This window comes from Poromitra crassiceps (genome assembly GCF_964638095.1).
Source record: "Poromitra crassiceps genome assembly, chromosome: 15".
Classification (NCBI taxonomy): Eukaryota; Metazoa; Chordata; class Actinopteri; order Beryciformes; family Melamphaidae; genus Poromitra; species Poromitra crassiceps.
This window is the reverse complement of record NC_139634.1, coordinates 1446260-1455063: the sequence shown is the minus strand read 5'-3', so window position 1 is coordinate 1455063 and position 8804 is coordinate 1446260.

Here is an 8804-nt window from a genome sequence, read left to right as displayed (position 1 = left end):
GTGACAGAGCTCACTGTGGAGAAGCAGACAGACTGAACTTGTGACAGAGCTCACTGTGGAGAAGCAGACAGACTGAACTTGTGACAGAGCTCACTGTGGAGAAGCAGACAGACTGAACTTGTGATGGAGCTCACTGTGGAGAAGCAGACAGACTGAACTTGTGACAGAGCTCACTGTGGAGAAACAGACAGACTGAACTTGTTATGGAGCTCACTGTGGAGAAACAGACAGACTGAACTTGAGCAAGGCACTTGCAGGGGTGTAAATATAGACAGTGCAGGCAGTGCGGTGGCACTGGGGCCCCTGGGGTAGAGGGGCCCGTGGAGAGAGCAGACTCGTACTGGGGACAGTGGGCAGAGAATGGCCCCTTGCAGACAGACTGAACCTGTTATGGAGCTCACTGTGGAGAAACAGACAGACTGAACTTGTTATGGAGCTCACTGTGCTGAAACAGACAGACTGAACTTGTGATGGAGCTCACTGTGGAGAAGCAGACAGACTGAACTTGTTATGGAGCTCACTGTGGAGAAACAGACAGACTGAACCTGTTATGGAGCTCACTGTGGAGAAGCAGACAGACTGAACTTGTGACAGAGCTCACTGTGGAGAAACAGACAGACTGAACCTGTTATGGAGCTCACTGTGGAGAAGCAGACAGACTGAACTTGTGACAGAGCTCACTGTGGAGAAACAGACAGACTGAACTTGTTATGGAGCTCACTGTGGAGAAACAGACAGACTGAACTTGTGACAGAGCTCACTGTGGAGAAACAGACAGACTGAACTTGTGACAGAGCTCACTGTGGAGAAGCAGACAGACTGAACTTGTGACAGAGCTCACTGTGGAGAAACAGACAGACTGAACTTGTTATGGAGCTCACTGTGGAGAAGCAGACAGACTGAACTTGTTATGGAGCTCACTGTGGAGAAACAGACAGACTGAACCTGTTATGGAGCTCACTGTGGAGAAGCAGACAGACTGAACTTGTGACAGAGCTCACTGTGGAGAAACAGACAGACTGAACCTGTTATGGAGCTCACTGTGGAGAAGCAGACAGACTGAACTTGTGACAGAGCTCACTGTGGAGAAACAGACAGACTGAACTTGTTATGGAGCTCACTGTGGAGAAGCAGACAGACTGAACTTGTGACAGAGCTCACTGTGGAGAAACAGACAGACTGAACCTGTTATGGAGCTCACTGTGGAGAAGCAGACAGACTGAACTTGTTATGGAGCTCACTGTGGAGAAACAGACAGACTGAACTTGTGACGGAGCTCACTGTGGAGAAGCAGACAGACTGAACCTGTGACAGAGCTCACTGTGGAGAAGCAGACAGACTGAACTTGTTATGGAGCTCACTGTGGAGAAGCAGACAGACTGAACCTGTGATGGAGCTCACTGTGGAGAAACAGACAGACTGAACCTGTGACAGAGCTCACTGTAGAGAAACAGACAGACTGAACTTGTGACAGAGCTCACTGTGCTGAAACAGACAGACTGAACTTGTGACAGAGCTCACTGTGGAGAAACAGACAGACTGAACTTGTTATGGAGCTCACTGTGCTGAAACAGACAGACTGAACTTGTTATGGAGCTCACTGTGGAGAAACAGACAGACTGAACTTGTGACGGAGCTCACTGTGGAGAAGCAGACAGACTGAACCTGTTATGGAGCTCACTGTGGAGAAGCAGACAGACTGAACTTGTGACAGAGCTCACTGTGGAGAAACAGACAGACTGAACTTGTGACAGAGCTCACTGTGGAGAAGCAGACAGACTGAACTTGTGACGGAGCTCACTGTGGAGAAACAGACAGACTGAACTTGTTATGGAGCTCACTGTGGAGAAACAGACAGACTGAACTTGTGACAGAGCTCACTGTGGAGAAGCAGACAGACTGAACTTGTGACAGAGCTCACTGTGGAGAAACAGACAGACTGAACCTGTTATGGAGCTCACTGTGGAGAAGCAGACAGACTGAACTTGTGACAGAGCTCACTGTGGAGAAACAGACAGACTGAACCTGTTATGGAGCTCACTGTGGAGAAGCAGACAGACTGAACTTGTTATGGAGCTCACTGTGGAGAAACAGACAGACTGAACTTGTGACGGAGCTCACTGTGGAGAAGCAGACAGACTGAACCTGTGACAGAGCTCACTGTGGAGAAGCAGACAGACTGAACTTGTTATGGAGCTCACTGTGGAGAAGCAGACAGACTGAACCTGTGATGGAGCTCACTGTGGAGAAACAGACAGACTGAACCTGTGACAGAGCTCACTGTAGAGAAACAGACAGACTGAACTTGTGACAGAGCTCACTGTGCTGAAACAGACAGACTGAACTTGTGACAGAGCTCACTGTGGAGAAACAGACAGACTGAACTTGTTATGGAGCTCACTGTGCTGAAACAGACAGACTGAACTTGTTATGGAGCTCACTGTGGAGAAACAGACAGACTGAACTTGTGACGGAGCTCACTGTGGAGAAGCAGACAGACTGAACCTGTTATGGAGCTCACTGTGGAGAAACAGACAGACTGAACTTGTGACAGAGCTCACTGTGGAGAAACAGACAGACTGAACTTGTGACAGAGCTCACTGTGGAGAAACAGACAGACTGAACTTGTGACAGAGCTCACTGTGGAGAAACAGACAGACTGAACTTGTGACAGAGCTCACTGTGGAGAAACAGACAGACTGAACTTGTTATGGAGCTCACTGTGGAGAAACAGACAGACTGAACTTGTGACAGAGCTCACTGTGGAGAAGCAGACAGACTGAACTTGTGACAGAGCTCACTGTGGAGAAACAGACAGACTGAACTTGTTATGGAGCTCACTGTGGAGAAGCAGACAGACTGAACTTGTTATGGAGCTCACTGTGGAGAAACAGACAGACTGAACCTGTTATGGAGCTCACTGTGGAGAAGCAGACAGACTGAACTTGTGACAGAGCTCACTGTGGAGAAACAGACAGACTGAACCTGTTATGGAGCTCACTGTGGAGAAGCAGACAGACTGAACTTGTGACAGAGCTCACTGTGGAGAAACAGACAGACTGAACCTGTTATGGAGCTCACTGTGGAGAAGCAGACAGACTGAACTTGTGACAGAGCTCACTGTGGAGAAACAGACAGACTGAACCTGTTATGGAGCTCACTGTGGAGAAACAGACAGACTGAACTTGTGACAGAGCTCACTGTGGAGAAGCAGACAGACTGAACTTGTGACAGAGCTCACTGTGGAGAAGCAGACAGACTGAACTTGTGACAGAGCTCACTGTGGAGAAGCAGACAGACTGAACTTGTGATGGAGCTCACTGTGGAGAAGCAGACAGACTGAACTTGTGACAGAGCTCACTGTGGAGAAACAGACAGACTGAACTTGTTATGGAGCTCACTGTGGAGAAACAGACAGACTGAACTTGAGCAAGGCACTTGCAGGGGTGTAAATATAGACAGTGCAGGCAGTGCGGTGGCACTGGGGCCCCTGGGGTAGAGGGGCCCGTGGAGAGAGCAGACTCGTACTGGGGACAGTGGGCAGAGAATGGCCCCTTGCAGACAGACTGAACCTGTTATGGAGCTCACTGTGGAGAAACAGACAGACTGAACTTGTTATGGAGCTCACTGTGCTGAAACAGACAGACTGAACTTGTGATGGAGCTCACTGTGGAGAAGCAGACAGACTGAACTTGTTATGGAGCTCACTGTGGAGAAACAGACAGACTGAACCTGTTATGGAGCTCACTGTGGAGAAGCAGACAGACTGAACTTGTGACAGAGCTCACTGTGGAGAAACAGACAGACTGAACCTGTTATGGAGCTCACTGTGGAGAAGCAGACAGACTGAACTTGTGACAGAGCTCACTGTGGAGAAACAGACAGACTGAACTTGTTATGGAGCTCACTGTGGAGAAACAGACAGACTGAACTTGTGACAGAGCTCACTGTGGAGAAACAGACAGACTGAACTTGTGACAGAGCTCACTGTGGAGAAGCAGACAGACTGAACTTGTGACAGAGCTCACTGTGGAGAAACAGACAGACTGAACTTGTTATGGAGCTCACTGTGGAGAAGCAGACAGACTGAACTTGTTATGGAGCTCACTGTGGAGAAACAGACAGACTGAACCTGTTATGGAGCTCACTGTGGAGAAGCAGACAGACTGAACTTGTGACAGAGCTCACTGTGGAGAAACAGACAGACTGAACCTGTTATGGAGCTCACTGTGGAGAAGCAGACAGACTGAACTTGTGACAGAGCTCACTGTGGAGAAACAGACAGACTGAACTTGTTATGGAGCTCACTGTGGAGAAGCAGACAGACTGAACTTGTGACAGAGCTCACTGTGGAGAAACAGACAGACTGAACCTGTTATGGAGCTCACTGTGGAGAAGCAGACAGACTGAACTTGTTATGGAGCTCACTGTGGAGAAACAGACAGACTGAACTTGTGACGGAGCTCACTGTGGAGAAGCAGACAGACTGAACCTGTGACAGAGCTCACTGTGGAGAAGCAGACAGACTGAACTTGTTATGGAGCTCACTGTGGAGAAGCAGACAGACTGAACCTGTGATGGAGCTCACTGTGGAGAAACAGACAGACTGAACCTGTGACAGAGCTCACTGTAGAGAAACAGACAGACTGAACTTGTGACAGAGCTCACTGTGCTGAAACAGACAGACTGAACTTGTGACAGAGCTCACTGTGGAGAAACAGACAGACTGAACTTGTTATGGAGCTCACTGTGCTGAAACAGACAGACTGAACTTGTTATGGAGCTCACTGTGGAGAAACAGACAGACTGAACTTGTGACGGAGCTCACTGTGGAGAAGCAGACAGACTGAACCTGTTATGGAGCTCACTGTGGAGAAGCAGACAGACTGAACTTGTGACAGAGCTCACTGTGGAGAAACAGACAGACTGAACTTGTGACAGAGCTCACTGTGGAGAAACAGACAGACTGAACTTGTGACAGAGCTCACTGTGGAGAAACAGACAGACTGAACTTGTGACAGAGCTCACTGTGGAGAAACAGACAGACTGAACTTGTGACAGAGCTCACTGTGGAGAAACAGACAGACTGAACTTGTTATGGAGCTCACTGTGGAGAAACAGACAGACTGAACTTGTGACAGAGCTCACTGTGGAGAAGCAGACAGACTGAACTTGTGACAGAGCTCACTGTGGAGAAACAGACAGACTGAACTTGTTATGGAGCTCACTGTGGAGAAGCAGACAGACTGAACTTGTTATGGAGCTCACTGTGGAGAAACAGACAGACTGAACCTGTTATGGAGCTCACTGTGGAGAAGCAGACAGACTGAACTTGTGACAGAGCTCACTGTGGAGAAACAGACAGACTGAACCTGTTATGGAGCTCACTGTGGAGAAGCAGACAGACTGAACTTGTGACAGAGCTCACTGTGGAGAAACAGACAGACTGAACCTGTTATGGAGCTCACTGTGGAGAAGCAGACAGACTGAACTTGTGACAGAGCTCACTGTGGAGAAACAGACAGACTGAACCTGTTATGGAGCTCACTGTGGAGAAACAGACAGACTGAACTTGTGACAGAGCTCACTGTGGAGAAGCAGACAGACTGAACTTGTGACAGAGCTCACTGTGGAGAAGCAGACAGACTGAACTTGTGACAGAGCTCACTGTGGAGAAGCAGACAGACTGAACTTGTGATGGAGCTCACTGTGGAGAAGCAGACAGACTGAACTTGTGACAGAGCTCACTGTGGAGAAACAGACAGACTGAACTTGTTATGGAGCTCACTGTGGAGAAACAGACAGACTGAACTTGAGCAAGGCACTTGCAGGGGTGTAAATATAGACAGTGCAGGCAGTGCGGTGGCACTGGGGCCCCTGGGGTAGAGGGGCCCGTGGAGAGAGCAGACTCGTACTGGGGACAGTGGGCAGAGAATGGCCCCTTGCAGACAGACTGAACCTGTTATGGAGCTCACTGTGGAGAAACAGACAGACTGAACTTGTTATGGAGCTCACTGTGCTGAAACAGACAGACTGAACTTGTGATGGAGCTCACTGTGGAGAAGCAGACAGACTGAACTTGTTATGGAGCTCACTGTGGAGAAACAGACAGACTGAACCTGTTATGGAGCTCACTGTGGAGAAGCAGACAGACTGAACTTGTGACAGAGCTCACTGTGGAGAAACAGACAGACTGAACCTGTTATGGAGCTCACTGTGGAGAAGCAGACAGACTGAACTTGTGACAGAGCTCACTGTGGAGAAACAGACAGACTGAACTTGTTATGGAGCTCACTGTGGAGAAACAGACAGACTGAACTTGTGACAGAGCTCACTGTGGAGAAACAGACAGACTGAACTTGTGACAGAGCTCACTGTGGAGAAGCAGACAGACTGAACTTGTGACAGAGCTCACTGTGGAGAAACAGACAGACTGAACTTGTTATGGAGCTCACTGTGGAGAAGCAGACAGACTGAACTTGTTATGGAGCTCACTGTGGAGAAACAGACAGACTGAACCTGTTATGGAGCTCACTGTGGAGAAGCAGACAGACTGAACTTGTGACAGAGCTCACTGTGGAGAAACAGACAGACTGAACCTGTTATGGAGCTCACTGTGGAGAAGCAGACAGACTGAACTTGTGACAGAGCTCACTGTGGAGAAACAGACAGACTGAACTTGTTATGGAGCTCACTGTGGAGAAGCAGACAGACTGAACTTGTGACAGAGCTCACTGTGGAGAAACAGACAGACTGAACCTGTTATGGAGCTCACTGTGGAGAAGCAGACAGACTGAACTTGTTATGGAGCTCACTGTGGAGAAACAGACAGACTGAACTTGTGACGGAGCTCACTGTGGAGAAGCAGACAGACTGAACCTGTGACAGAGCTCACTGTGGAGAAGCAGACAGACTGAACTTGTTATGGAGCTCACTGTGGAGAAGCAGACAGACTGAACCTGTGATGGAGCTCACTGTGGAGAAACAGACAGACTGAACCTGTGACAGAGCTCACTGTAGAGAAACAGACAGACTGAACTTGTGACAGAGCTCACTGTGCTGAAACAGACAGACTGAACTTGTGACAGAGCTCACTGTGGAGAAACAGACAGACTGAACTTGTTATGGAGCTCACTGTGCTGAAACAGACAGACTGAACTTGTTATGGAGCTCACTGTGGAGAAACAGACAGACTGAACTTGTGACGGAGCTCACTGTGGAGAAGCAGACAGACTGAACCTGTTATGGAGCTCACTGTGGAGAAGCAGACAGACTGAACTTGTGACAGAGCTCACTGTGGAGAAACAGACAGACTGAACTTGTGACAGAGCTCACTGTGGAGAAGCAGACAGACTGAACTTGTGACGGAGCTCACTGTGGAGAAACAGACAGACTGAACTTGTTATGGAGCTCACTGTGGAGAAACAGACAGACTGAACTTGTGACAGAGCTCACTGTGGAGAAGCAGACAGACTGAACTTGTGACAGAGCTCACTGTGGAGAAACAGACAGACTGAACCTGTTATGGAGCTCACTGTGGAGAAGCAGACAGACTGAACTTGTGACAGAGCTCACTGTGGAGAAACAGACAGACTGAACCTGTTATGGAGCTCACTGTGGAGAAGCAGACAGACTGAACTTGTTATGGAGCTCACTGTGGAGAAACAGACAGACTGAACTTGTGACGGAGCTCACTGTGGAGAAGCAGACAGACTGAACCTGTGACAGAGCTCACTGTGGAGAAGCAGACAGACTGAACTTGTTATGGAGCTCACTGTGGAGAAGCAGACAGACTGAACCTGTGATGGAGCTCACTGTGGAGAAACAGACAGACTGAACCTGTGACAGAGCTCACTGTAGAGAAACAGACAGACTGAACTTGTGACAGAGCTCACTGTGCTGAAACAGACAGACTGAACTTGTGACAGAGCTCACTGTGGAGAAACAGACAGACTGAACTTGTTATGGAGCTCACTGTGCTGAAACAGACAGACTGAACTTGTTATGGAGCTCACTGTGGAGAAACAGACAGACTGAACTTGTGACGGAGCTCACTGTGGAGAAGCAGACAGACTGAACCTGTTATGGAGCTCACTGTGGAGAAACAGACAGACTGAACTTGTGACAGAGCTCACTGTGGAGAAACAGACAGACTGAACTTGTGACAGAGCTCACTGTGGAGAAACAGACAGACTGAACTTGTGACAGAGCTCACTGTGGAGAAACAGACAGACTGAACTTGTGACAGAGCTCACTGTGGAGAAACAGACAGACTGAACTTGTTATGGAGCTCACTGTGGAGAAACAGACAGACTGAACTTGTGACAGAGCTCACTGTGGAGAAGCAGACAGACTGAACTTGTGACAGAGCTCACTGTGGAGAAACAGACAGACTGAACTTGTTATGGAGCTCACTGTGGAGAAGCAGACAGACTGAACTTGTTATGGAGCTCACTGTGGAGAAACAGACAGACTGAACCTGTTATGGAGCTCACTGTGGAGAAGCAGACAGACTGAACTTGTGACAGAGCTCACTGTGGAGAAACAGACAGACTGAACCTGTTATGGAGCTCACTGTGGAGAAGCAGACAGACTGAACTTGTGACAGAGCTCACTGTGGAGAAACAGACAGACTGAACCTGTTATGGAGCTCACTGTGGAGAAGCAGACAGACTGAACTTGTGACAGAGCTCACTGTGGAGAAACAGACAGACTGAACCTGTTATGGAGCTCACTGTGGAGAAACAGACAGACTGAACTTGTGACAGAGCTCACTGTGGAGAAGCAGACAGACTGAACTTGTG